The sequence below is a fragment of the Lynx canadensis genome, chromosome B1, assembly GCF_007474595.2.
Source record: "Lynx canadensis isolate LIC74 chromosome B1, mLynCan4.pri.v2, whole genome shotgun sequence".
Taxonomy (NCBI): domain Eukaryota; kingdom Metazoa; phylum Chordata; class Mammalia; order Carnivora; family Felidae; genus Lynx; species Lynx canadensis.
In genome coordinates, this window is record NC_044306.2 from 151,544,257 (window position 1) to 151,559,542 (window position 15,286).

The window sequence follows — 15,286 nt, forward strand, 5'->3', positions numbered from 1 at the left end:
GAGCAAAGGCCTAGAACTTCCCTGGGCTGTCACACGTGGGCCTACAACTCTATAAGGAAGAATAAAGATGATGAATGGTAAACTTCAGGCTAAATGAGACTAACAGGCCAATAACATCACTCTCACTGAAAAGTGTTGTTTTATCCTCCTGAAATAGATACATAAATCAAGTTCAGTGGTTTTGACATCCATTGTTTTTAATAGTCCTGGATTTCCGTTTTTCCCCATTCTCTGTGGCCAAACACGCCAAGGATCAGAAATTATAAGTTTTCTCCTTCAAATCAGTTTTTTACTGACTTTATTTACTTAGTCAACAAGAATGAGCATTTATAATATATTATGTTACGTGAGGATCTTTCATTTTTTCCAGTATTGTGTTTATGTAGACTTACAGTAAATCCCCATCAAGTGTCCCTGAAGAGTTGTGTGACAATGGGGCAAGTCAGGTCCCAGGCCAGGCCAACTGATTCATATCTCTGGAAAAAGAGTCACTCAAATCTAGGAAGACATCTAAATCAACCCTCAGGAAAATACTCTGCACACTAAAGTTGGAGAAAACTGAAAGAACCTTTGGAGAAATGTTGGAATCTAGGTTTTGTGGATTATGAAATCCTCAGTGAGATGGCTACTCACCTCAGAAATTTGGAGATGAAGTTGCCTTTGGAAGCCTTCAGAATTCTGTTTTTTGTTATGACATTTCATGGATTGAGTTGTGGTGCACAGATGTGAAAGCAGCAGCTACTCTACAACTGATTGGATTTCTTGATTGAGAAGTTGATTATGATTGACTTTCTTAGAATCCTTGGATTAGAACTTGCCCTCTTCTTGTTTTTAAGAGATTTTTTTTTTTACTTGATGGCCCCATCTGTTTAATATTATAATAGTAGTTTCCTTTTATTACTTTGTCACATCTGTACCAACCTGGTATTGCACTTCTCTGCTTGAGGAGAAAATTTACCTGTTATCAGTTAGAATGATTATTCCAGGTTCATCTGTGACTAGTAATACTTGAGACAATTCATTTGTGTTAAGGAATTTTCATTGATTGCATGTTGATGTTTTCCAAGTATATAAATCTTAGAATCTGGGGCATACATTGTTAACATTTACCCTATCCCCAGTCTTTTCAACTGAATGTTTAATATTTGAATCAAATACCTGTATCTTTTTGCCCTGCTTTGAGCTTTATCATAAATCAACAAAACACATTAAATTAGACTACATGGGATTGGAATGTAAAGCAATTCATATAGTTATTGATCTGAAAATATGAAATGATGGGCCTTTTAAATTGAAATACATTATGAGTGATGTAAGTCTATTGCAAATTACATTCCTTAAAATTAACTTACCTGTTTACTTGTTAGAACTGATTTATGTCTTAGTTTTTGATGAGGCCAGTACTAGAGAGATATAATATCACTTGTCTTAATAATATTTCATAATTAGAACTCTTTAGTCATTCTGTCAGGAGTTTCACACTATCCCCTCTCATTCTGAGTAGTGTTTATGATACCTTAGGTGATTTTTTCCACCTGAATGGTATGAATTTTAATATCACAAAAGCAAAAGAGGCAAGTGACTTAGTGATCTTATTAAGGAAGTTTTTGAATCCACATTTTCCTCATTTAATTGGAGGTATATTCTACCTTATAGTCCCTTGATGTTATATAACAACACATAATTTAATAACATTCATTCTATAAATATCAGTTTGAAACTATGCCGAGCTTTATGTCTTCAGTCTTCTAGCTATTCCTACAGATGTGTTGACTTATTAAAAAAACAATTACCATATTGAAAATTCTATATGCCAATTCTTTTTCTAGCTGTAAATTGATGGAAGTAAGAGTGTTCTCAAAAGAACACTCACACACACACACACACACACACACACCAAAAACAAAACAAAACAAAACAATACAATTATTAGTTGGCTTTTCCTTTTCAGTAAATGAAGCAAAGCATTATTTTAAAGGGGAGATGGAAGTGACTGCAAAGACCATTTAGACTTGAACTCCTCTGCGTGAAGGCCATCCACCCCAAGCCTATCAATCACATATGACTACCAGCCAATCTTCACAGGCTGTAATTTCTCTAGCAAAAGATAAGGCAATGCAGCCATCCCAGCTTTGATGAAACTTTTATGAAGGAAAATTTATACTAGTTGTACCTGATGCTCAGTTGGGAGCTGATTAAGTGATTTATATTTTGCCTGATCGGAAAGCCAGGCAGATTAAAAATTGTGGCAATCCCCTTGCAGAGTGCACATTGTTGTCTTCAGGTCATTGCTGAGAGAGATTGTGAATGTGGTTCAGGGACAGCTCAGCACTTTGTACTTTCTGGAGGCAAGTCATTACTTAAGTGGTTGGATGTATATTTTTAAGAACAATTCTTTGAAAGCTTACTTTCCCCTGCAATTACAGACCTGCCAAGTAAGATGTTAATTTGAAATTGTTGGGAGTTCTAAGAAACAGGGCATACATTGGATTTACTTACACATCTTTCAGAAGTCTTAGCTCCCAATTTGCAGACACACAGAGTTTCAATTTAGGATTTTAAGGATGCCAGTAATTTGCTGGGAAACTGGAAAAGAACTAAAACACACCAGCAGAGCAAATCTGGCCAAAGGAAGGCAGAACTAGGAAGGAGAGGCTAGTTAGGCAGGAACAATCTGATATGTATTATGCACCAGGAAGGCAATGACTGAGTCTAGGAAAGCAGAAAGGCCTGAACAAGTTTTTCAGGTATTGCCTGTTTCTTATTCTGACACATTTCTTTATTCATCAACCATGTGTAAATAAGTCATTTAAATGAACATAAGTAACTGTGAATCTTTATTGGGCATTCATCTTATATAAAATTCAATACGTTTGGAGATTTAAGGAAATAAATTGCAATAGGCTACTTAGCAGTGTCAAGAGGGTGCTTTTACTAGAGACAGATTTGGGAAACTGGCATTAAAATGAACAGAATAAAAAAGTAGTTCACACATAGTTCATCCCTTTCTTCAGTGATGGTGCTGCCATTGTTCTTTGCATGTCTAACTCTCTCCTTAGCTCTTTGCATGATGATGATGATGATGATGACATCTCTACCTCATGAGATGATTGGTTTTACTCAAATCTATTCCCAGTGTTTACAACACTGTAATGAAGTAGATTCTCCATAAACATTTGCCATGTGATGAGACGTACGAATAAATAAAAGAAGTAAGTCATCAAAGGTCTTGGTAATCAAAGGTCATAGATTTTCTAGGGGATTTAAGTCTAAGCAGAAAAAATAAATATATTTTGAATGAAGCAAGATAGGAATTCATAAAAAAAAGGCACCTTCCTTGTTGGGCCTACTGTAACAGGATACCATAGATTGGGTGGCTTATAAACAGCAGACATTTTATTTCTCACAGTTTGGGAAAGTGGAGGTCCAAGTTCAAAGTGCCAGAAGATTCGGTGTCTTGTGAGAGCCTACTTCTTGGTTCACAAAGTTTTTTTCTTTTCTCACTGTAAATTCACGTGACAGAAGGGGCAAGGGAACCCTCTAAGGTCTCTTATAAAAGCAATAAAGAGGGTACCACTTTCTTAATCTAAGCACCTCCCAAAGGCCCCACTTCCAAATACCTTTCCCTTGGAGATTGGTTTTCACATATGAATTTTAAGTCACACAAACATTCAGTCTATAACAACTGGTGAAAGACCTCACAGTATGTCACCTATCAGAATGTTATATAGTTGTACTTTTCAAATTGGTGTAGTTGAGCACTTAAGGGTATATAGTAGTGTAGATGGATTTATTTGACATGTCAGGGGTATTTGATGACACTTCCCAAACCACTAATTTTACCCAATAGTCAGTGTTAAAATATACTCAAAGTTGAGCACACATGTTAAACAGACCAAAATGAAAAAAAAATGAACTTTTAGGATAAAATGAGAATTTAAATTCCTCACAATTGCCTTTTTGCATTGTACTACTACTCCTCTTGTGGGAAGAAGCTCATTCTTCTCAAACATTAGGTATATTTAATCCATCAAATATTTATGTATGTAACAATTACAATGAAAATATTGGCAAGGACTACTATACTATGATTCTGATACAGACTCAAGGTCGTGGTAGCTTTTTGTATTCTCTGTAGATTGAAGTATGGAGTTAGTTAATGCTGTCAACTAAGTGACAACTAAAGTGTCCCAAGTGACTGGTTTGGGAGTCATGAAAAGCGTTTTTGGAAATTGAAGGCAGAGTCTGATAATATCTCCTGTTCTTTCTTTCATGCATTTTAGGAAGTTTGGGGGTTTAATTTAATATTGGATTTTGTTTATTTGCTGGTTTTCCTCAATTCCCTTGGACTACTTGAGGCATATTTAGGTTTTATTTGTCAACCAGTGAACACCTCATCTCTGCCTACTCTATATTGTGCTCTAGTAATAGTTAAATTAATAATGGTGGTCTTGTAATCATATTAGATAATATCTGAAGAATTTACATCTGGTGGTCATCTATATTTTACCTGCTATACCTCAATTACCCCTGACAGAAGAAAGTGAAGAACAAAATTGATTATATTTTTAGGAATAATTACTCTTCAGAATTACTTGTAAAATTGAGTAGGAACAGATTCAGTGATTTAGAAAAAACCATGTCTGTTTTGGCATTGGACAACTGAGAAGAAAGTCTGATACTTTTGTTCACTTATAATATAGACCTTATATATGTCTGAGTGGAGGAGTATATATATGTTTATATATTCAGGTTTAGCAGAAACCTATTTGTTTCAAGAAAGGGAGAACATAAATGGGTTATCATGGTACAGGTTTCTGGCTCAGTATGGCATGTCAACTTTAAGAGTGCTTTAAGAGCTAAAAGAGATTTGGAGCATCTGGAAATGGGACGATAGGAGAGCTGCCTGGATTCCTGACATGTGGTGTCAGTTACATTGTATACTGGTATTTTTTTATGAGCACCATCAACATATTTAGACATAAAATTGAAATGGTGTAAATGTTATGCAAGAGTCCTAGAGGATGCCATACTGAACCAACAGATGGATAAGATGTATTTAAGAGGCTCAAAGAAGTGACTTCTAAAATATTACATTTGGGAACTTTTTAGAGTTTTTACATTTGTCATACCAATACTTTTTTTTTGTAAATTTGTATTTCTTTTGGAAATAAGTGTAATGAGCAACATGACATTAATAAATGTTATTTTTATTTCTTATTTTCCCACACAGTATATAGTAGAGGTATAGAGGTATAATCGGGAAAAGTTTGGAAAAGAATTCAGATAGATTATATTTTAAGATGCCCATCTACTTTTTTAATTGAAAGTATATTTATCAAAAGGAATATGGTGTCCAGATACACAGTGGGATAAGTTGACTCTAATATTTTCCATATTAATTAAAGTTAGTCATGGTCAATTAAATAATTTCTTTCCTCCTCTCTCCTTCCCCAGTCCCTTTGGAAGCCTGTGAGTTAATGCAATGTAAATGGCATGTACCTTTTGTGATTTGAATGATGAACATGGTCATAGAGGCATGTTTGGATAGTACAGCAGAGAATGCTGCAAATTATAATATCCATGCATCAATTTTCAAAGAATTGTTGAAGGTAACATGTAAACACTTCTCATCCAGGGGATGCCTGGCTGGCTCAGTTGCCCAGGTAGTAAGTTTGAACACCACATTGGGTGTAGAGATTACTTAAAAATAAAATCTTTAACATATTAAACATAAACATAATAAGAATAATAAAGTAAATAAATAATAAGCAACTAAACACTTCTCATACAACTTTAAAAACTTAAGAATTGGATTTGTTCCTGTTGTTTAGAAGTTACTGAACCAATTACTACCACTTATAACAGCTTATAATAAATAAGGGTACTCTAGAGACAACTTTTACACATTGAAAATTTTTCATTCCATGTTGTAAAAATCAAGCCTAAGTAAGTACAGAAAGAATCCTGTTAAATATACAAGATTTGACTGTGAATTTATGAAGTTTGTGATTAACAACTTCCCTGCTTTTTTACATTGAAAATGTTTATGACAAAACTTCCAATCAGCTCGGTTAAGGCTATTATTTGGCATCTTGTCTGTGTTTGTCTCTTTTGATTCTTTAGTTTAATTTTTAGTTCAATTTGTTATGCGTATACACCACTGTAATGAAAACTGACATAATGGGTTTATTCAAAATTAAATGATTCAGGAACTTAATATAACCATGTAGGAAAATAAACTTCTAAATGATACAGCAGAGAAAAGACAAATTGCTTATGACTTAATTTATTTTGAAAAAAAAATGGATGCCACATCTTGGGAAGAAGTAATTATTTCTTCTATATTTGCAGACAGTTTTTTTTAAAAAAACAACTATAGCTCTAGCTTTCTTACTAATCTTATTCTTCCCATCTTTCATCCTCCTCATGTCCTCCTAGCTCTCTTTACCTTTTATTCCTTCTCCTGTGAAAAATACTAAGTTTGTGTAACATGAAATGATAAATCAAACATGAACCAGGGTTGAGATTCAGTATAATCACCTATGTAACATTTAAATGTGTAAATTGGCCATCGCATGAGTCCAAATGACACCGTCAATGACTCCTCTTAAACCAGCTTTGGTTTAGGCATCTTATAGCCCTAGTGATAGAGTGACTCAGGAATAATAATGTAACCAAACCAATGTTAGTTCACTCCTTGCTGAGTCACAGATACACCAGGTATACTTGATACACAAAGTAAACTTTATTTGCAGAAAATAAGGAGATCATGAAGAATAACTTCCAAAGTCGTGACTTCTCGAGCAAAAGTGAATGGGTTCCTTTTATTTAGGGTTGGGATGAATATTTAGATAGGGAAGCCTTGTCACTGTATATCGAGGTGGACGTAAGGCTACACATGTGCCTTAGGGAAACATGCCTATATGTCCATTGCATATTATGTAAATGAGGCTTGTGCTCCTCCTTGAGGGGAAACTTTAGTCTTATAATGAGGGAAAGATAATTGTCAGTCATTCTAGAGGTCAGTCCATGGTCCATCTGCACAGGCACATGTCAAATGTTATGTTTAAACTGGTGTGGGCCAGCTGGAGGTCTTCTGAGGGCAGTCGCTATCACTTGAAGGGTGGTTTCGCCTTCCATTTGCCTGAGTTAAGAGGTAAGCTGGAAAGAAGAGCTTAAGAAAAAATGTGGGACAGAGGTCAGTGAGTACAAGAAGGTGGGCAATAAAGTTCAGGTCTTGGGGTCTAGCTGGTGACAACAGAGGAGGGTATATAAGAGCGTGTCCTGAGTGGTATATAGAGTATATGGGGGGAATCTATCCAACATTAGCTCCCTCAAGCATTCGTAGTGAGACTGGTTTGCTGACATGTTTGAGGAAGGTGGTCACTGCCGGTGATAGCAGCTATTTCTTCATGTTTCAAAGAGGATAGTCACTGCCAGTATTTTTTCTTCTTTTATACCTAAGGAGAAGAAAGTGGAGAAAAGGAAGGAAGGAAGGAAGGAAGGAAGGAAGGAAGGAAGGAAGGAAGGAAGGGAGGAAGGGAGGGAGGGGAGAAAAGAAAAATCTAGGTCCATCTCTAAGTCAGAGCTTCCTAATACAAATGAAGAATTTATAGTAGATTCAGAATTCAATGCGGTAAACAGTAGTGAGTACCTACTATGTATTAGAGGCTGGCCTATGAGCAAACTTAACTGTTAAGAGCCAGATGGCAAATGTTTTGCCTTTGTAGGATATATGGTCTCTGTGTCAACTAGTCAGTTGGACCCTTGTAGTGCAAAAATAGTCATGAACAAATGAGTGTGTGTGTTCAAATAAAACTTTCTTTTACAAAAACAGGGGTGGGCAGGATTTGTCTTGCAGGACGTAGTTTGCCTACCCCTGGTTGATCTAAGTGATACTAATTTGAATAACTGTAATGCCCCTGGATAAAAGATACTGCATTACTTACATTCAAATTGTATGTCAATTATGGGTTTTAGATTTTGTTTTGTTTGGTAGAGTATAAGTTAGATTTTAATTATATGATGTCTAATGAATTTTATGATGAGGGACTACTATGATTTCTTCCTTGGTCTAGTCACTTATTTGTTACATGAATCTGTGGGTTCATTATACACAAGGAATAGTACCAGCTAGGAAGCAAGGGTGTCGTTAATTACTTCCGGGCAGAGCGTTATGAACCTGGATTTGATGCACATGTCACAGCCCAAAGGGAGAAGAGTGACTCTGCACCCCCTTACGTCCAAGTCTGTTTATCTTCTCACCAGCCATATGATAAATGAAAGTGAAAGGAATTATCAGGTTTAGGTACAACTAAGCAGACCCAGCTCTGTGAACCTATCTGCTAGTAAAGGTGGACCAGTGTTCTTTAATATTACCAACCAGGGGCACCTGGGTGGCTCAGTCAGTTAAGCGACCAACTTCAGCTCAGGTCATGATCTCACGGCTCGTGGGTTTGAGCCCTGTGTCAGGCTCTGTGCTGACAGCTCAGAGCCTGGAGCCCATTTCAGATTCTGTGTCTCCCTCTCCCTGCCCCTCACCCACTCACGCTCTGTCTCTCTCTCTTAAAAATGAATGTTAAAAACATTTTTTAAAAAATATTACCAACCAGAACAGTGTTCTTCTCCCTTTTGGCAAGAACGAATAAGACTGGGAGAAGAAAGACTAACTTTCTTGGTGCAGAAGGGGTAGCAAGAGCTATCCTCTCTTCAAAAGCCTACAGTTTGTTTGTTTGTTTGTTTATTCATTTATTTATTTAGCTTAAATAACAGAAATATATTTTCTCATTCCTCAGTTTTGAAGTCTAAAGTCCAAGATGAAGGCGCCAACAGGCCTGGTTTCCTCTGAAAGCTCTTTCTCTGGTTGCAGATGGCGGCCCTCTTCCTGTCTCTTCACATGGTCATCCCTCAGTGTGCACACATGCCCCTGTTGTCAAATATATTGGAATAGGGCCTTACCCTATAGGACTCATTTTAACCGAATTACCTCTTTAAAGACCATTATCTCTAAATACAGTCACATTCTGAGGTTCTAGGATTTGAGACTTCAACATACAAATTTTGAGGGGACGCAGTTCAGCTCATGACATCTCGAATTAGGGTAAAATGCCCCCTGATGGCAGAGGTCTGAAATGCTAGCCATCTGGTCTCTCTTTTGTTTTGTTTGTTTGTTTCAGACTTTTTGAGGTATTATTGAGGTATAATTGATACATTTATATATATTTGAGATGTGCAGTGATTTCCTATTATAAAGAGAAAACCTAAGTCCTGAAAATCGACTACTAAATATATTTACCAGGATACAATGGGACCTTATCCAAGTTATTACGAGTGTAAAATGTTGAAGCTTGTAAGAGACTACGTAGTGCAGGCAGTATCGTGAATTTGAATGCTATGTCTTCCGGAAGACAAACAGAAATAAATGGTTTTACCCAGAAAATGTCTGACTTCCAAAGGAGATTGAGTGAAGGTGCCTTTGTAGGAGAGCACTAATGTTGCTCCGATTTGATTGTAAGATACAGTTCGTGAAGTTCATGCCACCGACTAGTCGTATTAATAATAACCAAAAGAAAGGGAGCGGCATTGATCGCTGAACTAATTGGACATGGCTTGGAACCTGCCAGTGCCAGCCTGGTTCCTCTCAGGGAAAGAGACCAAGCACTAGCATAATAGGTTTACTATTCCCTTTGGGTTGTTATAAGCAGAATCAATATGTACTAATGACTGCAGCAATAAATTTGGTCATACTTCATAGGGTAACATTCTGCACTTACCCAGTTGTTGGTTTGACATAGAGTAATAGAGTTTACCCTTTTTAAGTTGTAAATTACTATGAAAATGCTGAGCCTCACAGTAAAATGCATTTGGGATGTTTTTAAGCTTAGGAAATATTGGTAATACTTCCACTAAGCATACTATTAAAATAAATAAATAGTATTTATTGCCTGGTTCCCAGCTGCAGCTGGATGAAAAGCAGTGGGAAAGGAGAAATAAGACATACATATTTATCAAATACACAAGGCTCATGTTTACTTAATTCACTTCTGTAAAGTTGCTTACACCAGAGAACAAAAAGAGAACTTTTTTTTTAATTTCTGAGGTTTATTTCAATGAAGATGACATGGCAAGATGGCCCTGATAGTTGGAATAGTTATGTTAATTAAAAAACTGTTACAGGGGCACCTGGGTGGCTCAGTCGGTTGAGTGACCGACTTCGGCTCAGGTCATGATCTCATGGTCTTTGAGCTCGAGCCCGTGTCAGGCCCTGTGCTGACAGCTCAGGGCCTGGAGCCTGTTTCAGTTTCTGTGTCTCCCTCTCTCCGACCTTCCCCAGTTCATGCTCTGTCTCTCTCTGTCTCAAAAATAAATGTTAAAAAAAAAACCAAACTAATTGTTACAAAATATTAATATACCCATTATTAATTTACTACTAATTTGTTATGCTTTTTGTTTTAAGCATCATCAAGGTTTCTAGATAATGTTTTGGTCTCTAAAGTTAAGTGAAGAATTATTATCTCAGAATAAACTAACATACCCACACATATCCATATACCCAGATATGTATATGCATATGAATATAAATAAAATTAGTTTTATACATATTGCATATATAAAATGGTGTATTATGTGTGTGTGTGTGTGCACGTACACACACAGAGACACCATGAAATAATTTTCAGCCTACATTTCATTATAATTAAAAATTATCTCTCATACACACTATTTAGGAAACTTGTGTTATCTTTGGTAAATACAGGCATTGATTTGCATGGATTTAATATACTACACAAAAGATCACTCAGTCATACATATATGATTGTAGTATGATGTGTGTTGTGTGTAGACAAACTAATCTGTTAACTTTTTATAACTTATCAAAAAAGCTTTAAATCCTTTACTTTCCTTGAATGCATAATATGGGTAGCAAAGCATAGAAAGTTTGCATAGAAAATAGGACATAGTAAAGAGAAGTCCATTTGGAAATAAAATCAGATTTCACTGTTCTCCATCTCTTCCCCCTGAGTAATTTTCATTGCACTTACTCTTTTTCTCACAAAATTGCAATGTGACCACATTTTTTCCTAGTGCTACATGATGGACATATGTCTTCTTAAAATAATCTTGTGAGCTTCTTGAAAGCCCAGAAAAAGTCCTATTTCTTTTTTAATTCTCAGAAAACTGGAACAGTGTTAAGTCTATAAGAATGTTTGATAAATACTTGTTGAATTCGAAATTATAGAACACATAAGCAAATTATTTGGGTCTGCCCTTAGGCATAATTAGAAGAGGTAAAGAGATTTTGGAGGGCAGTTAAAATGAAAATGAATGGGATATGTATATTTGGCTTCTTCCTAATAGAAATTCTGCAATTTTCTTTTACATTTTTGAGAGATATATTTACTTTATATAATAGGTTAATGTTTTATTTAACATATTACACTTGATTATGTCTTGTTGATAAGAAAAGGAATATCACAGTTATGTATTATATAAGAATGCTGTGGGATTTAAAAAAAAAAAAAAAAGGAAAACGGAATGGTTTCTGCCCCCTGATGAACCTATTTTGAAACTTGTTCCAGTTGCCTCTTTTGAAAATGAAGTCATTCTCGTGAAATTCTAACCAAGCTATACGTTTTTATTAGGCACTAGAATGTCTATTGATACCCTAAGCATCTGGTTATCTTGAGATATGGCTTAACTGGGCAGAACAAGTATTTTTTTTCTATCCAATCCACTGATTATCTACAAAAGAATTATTTCATCATTCCGGTCACCCTGAATCCTAAACGAGGTTTTGCATTCAAGTGTTGATCCTTCCTCATTAATATGGAGTCATTTGAGACTGAAATTGCAGGTAGAGTGGTGTCTGTGTGTGGCATTAAATGTTGACAGATAGTCTCCCCGTAATGGGAGAGTGGAGTGAAGACAGTGTGCTGCCAATTGAATTGGAAATGCACATACTGAATCATTATTGGTTTTAGAGTGTAAAGCATCTGATCTGTTTAATTTTAGGAAATGGACGCTTTTATGGGTATCAGACTCTCATGCTTGCTCTATGAAAACATTTTAGTCAACTCTGTATCCCATCTAACATAAAAACTGTTTTGTTTTGTTGATTTGGTTTTTTTAGTCTGAAAAGTAGAAGCATTCCAAATTAGTAACTTAAATGTCTGAGTACATTAGCTAAACATGTTCCCAATCCTCTCAGACCTTAATGTATGGAAGAGATCTAAAATCTCTCACATAGATTGTGTGTCCTACCTGTAAGCAACTTAGTATGTATTTAGTAACAAGGGATTGAACACAGCAATCTCCATTAGTATTCAGAATTAAGATCTGGTTTCTAGTTATTTCAAGCTATTGAGGGAAATCTGCTCATGGGTTATTTTAAGACAGCAGAATCTCTGCTAAGACTTGATGAATAACAGAGACGCTAGATATGCTACAAGAAAGTAGTGATACTTGAGGCCTATAGTCATTTTTCCTCCTACAGTTGTTTGTATGCATACTTTACTCACAACTTAGAACATAATATACTCCATAATATACTTCATTTATCCTAACTCCATTTCAGAATACCTAACACAGTGCTATGGAAAGAATATTGACATTAGGGTCAGGATATCTGTATTTGAATTCTGGGTTTATCACTTTATGGTTCTACAAACTTGAGAAACTCATTTAACTTCTCATATTCAGTGCTGTTATCCCTAAATCTAAGATAATAGTATGTATTTCACAAACTTATAAAAAAAGAACTAGAGAGTCTAAAGACAAGAATATCAACATTGTAACGACATTATGCAGCACAAATTAAAGATACCAGTATTATTATTGACAAACAGAAGACAGTAACTACCTGATAAATTACATGTGGCTCTCAAGGGTCAGCAGAGTTCTGCAGATAGTAAGTCCGCTGACTTAACCATTTTCAACATTGAGGCTAAAATATGTAATGTCACTGCAACTTGATTATAGTGTTATATGGGCCCGACTTATTTGACACTGTGGTAAATGGCATTTCTATTTAATCCGGGGGAGACTGTCAGAGAACAAAGCCAGTTCTATGCCTACAGCAGCCCCCGACAATGAATTAATGGTATATCTCATAGTACTAGCACGCAGTCTATTTAAATCGGATGGATGGCTGCTTTTCCTGCAACCCATCCGCAGCAGTCTATAAAGGAATGTAATTCAGCTGAATAACATAAATCTCCCTCTCCTGAGATCCTTTGTTCAAGTCAGTTGGTTTTTCTGCTTGAGGCTGGCTGTTAGACAACTCAATCTATCACTCATGTTTATTCATATCTTAATGCTATCTATATGCTTACTTTAAAATCTCAAAGTAAAAAAGGGTACTTGGTATCATACATTTCTGTTGTAAGAGAAATAATTTATTTTGCCTTGGTCATTTCTACCATGATGTGCAATTTATAAAGGCTTCTAGAAAAGCCTTGCAAGGATTATGGGGTTGTCATGGCAGCGCCACTCAATTAAGACTATACACATTTTTGGTTTGTACATTTTTAAACAAACGTATGATTTCCTAACAATACAGAACAAAACTTCCTACCTGCACCATGAAAGAATCCATTGGTACGCTTTTTCCAAACTGGATTTCTTATAACTCTCTACATGGAATAAGAAGTTACATAGAAACTTAGTTACTGTATATTAAAAATCTACCTATTTCCTTCTTAGTTTATGACTTTCTGTATCTTGAGCATCTATCCATAAAACAGGATAGCTCAGGAAGTTTGCATGAAAGTACCAAGGTATGGCAGAATAACTCAATTTTCAATCTTAGATAAGGTGTTTACTAGGTGCGAGCCAGATTCAAGTCACCCAATATTTGTTTCTTACTTTCTTCATCAATAAGCTAACGGGTGGTAGAGCCTAGATGAACTAAATAATGTACTATGTACTAGTACATTGTAGGTCAAGTAGAGTAATAAAATTTATTTTTACAAACTTAGCCTATGGACATCACCATGTGGGAAAGAAGTTTGGAGTGATTTTGGGTGTCAGAGAGAAGGCAATTGTTTTAGGAGGAAATTACATTAGAGGCAGTTAATAGAAATGAAAGATATAATTATCTAAAGTAGAATTTGTTCTAAAGAATTATTTTACATAAGAATCTTGCTATGAAGTTTAACATTTAAGCTTGCACCTTAATTTGATAATCTAAAAAATGGCTATATTTAGCATTGTAAATATCTAAATGTGCTATTTCTCTAAATTAAGTTCACTAGATAATCGCCAGACTTTCCTTATGATTTGGTAACACATATCCTTTAACCATGGGCTTACCAGGTGGGGCTTTCTATGGATACTCATGAATATACTGGGTGGATTATAAATCAAGAATATTTTTCTTCACATATACAATTACTTTATAACTTTTATTTGTATCTGAAATCATATGCCTCTATCATCATTTGGTTTTCTAGGAGAGTACATTGGCTCAAATGGGAAGACCACTGAAAGCCGGAGAGCAATGCAAATATAATGAATATGCTCCATTTACCCAACAGAAAACAAACAGAAGATATGATTGTCAACCATCAAACCGGAAAGTTGCAGACATTCTGAAAATCGTTTCTAGCTATACTGGGACTATCTCTTAGGAATCACTAAGTGACTTTTTAGTTAAATCTCTCACTGAAGTGGGGGTTATGTGACTCACCTACCAGTTTACTTCTTTGCTAATTATTCCAAACTTATCACATCCATCAACTCCAAGCATTACGAAACCACAGAGAGTGAAATTAATTCCAATTAAATATGTACTGAAAAGTATCATCCGTGGACCATTTTGCCCACTATCTTTTCAACTTCTCAACCTTTCTGGATTGTTTATATTTGTGTGGCTTAGCAAAGACAAGTAGATTGAAACCACTGGGAAAGATTTATCAGAAAGCACTCCAGGGAAATAGACTAGTTGACTTGGATCTTAATGCAAGAAGCACAAAATAACAGAACTATCCTTTAATTGTCCAGGACAACATAATGAATTGTGATGACAGAGTTCACTAGAATAGTTCTTCTTCTCTAACCCATCTCCTAGAATATGCTACTTTCAATGAGCTTACTGCACCAGTCATGTATCATATTAATGCCTTTGCATTTCCAATGATTGTGTTGGCCAGACATCAGTTTCAAAACAAATTTTGTATTCACTCATCTCAAAAAGAAACAATTTTAGCAACTGAAAGATTCAGGAGTAACAGGAATTGACTGGCATATCTCTCTCTCTGTCTCTGCCTCTCTCTCTCTTTCTGTC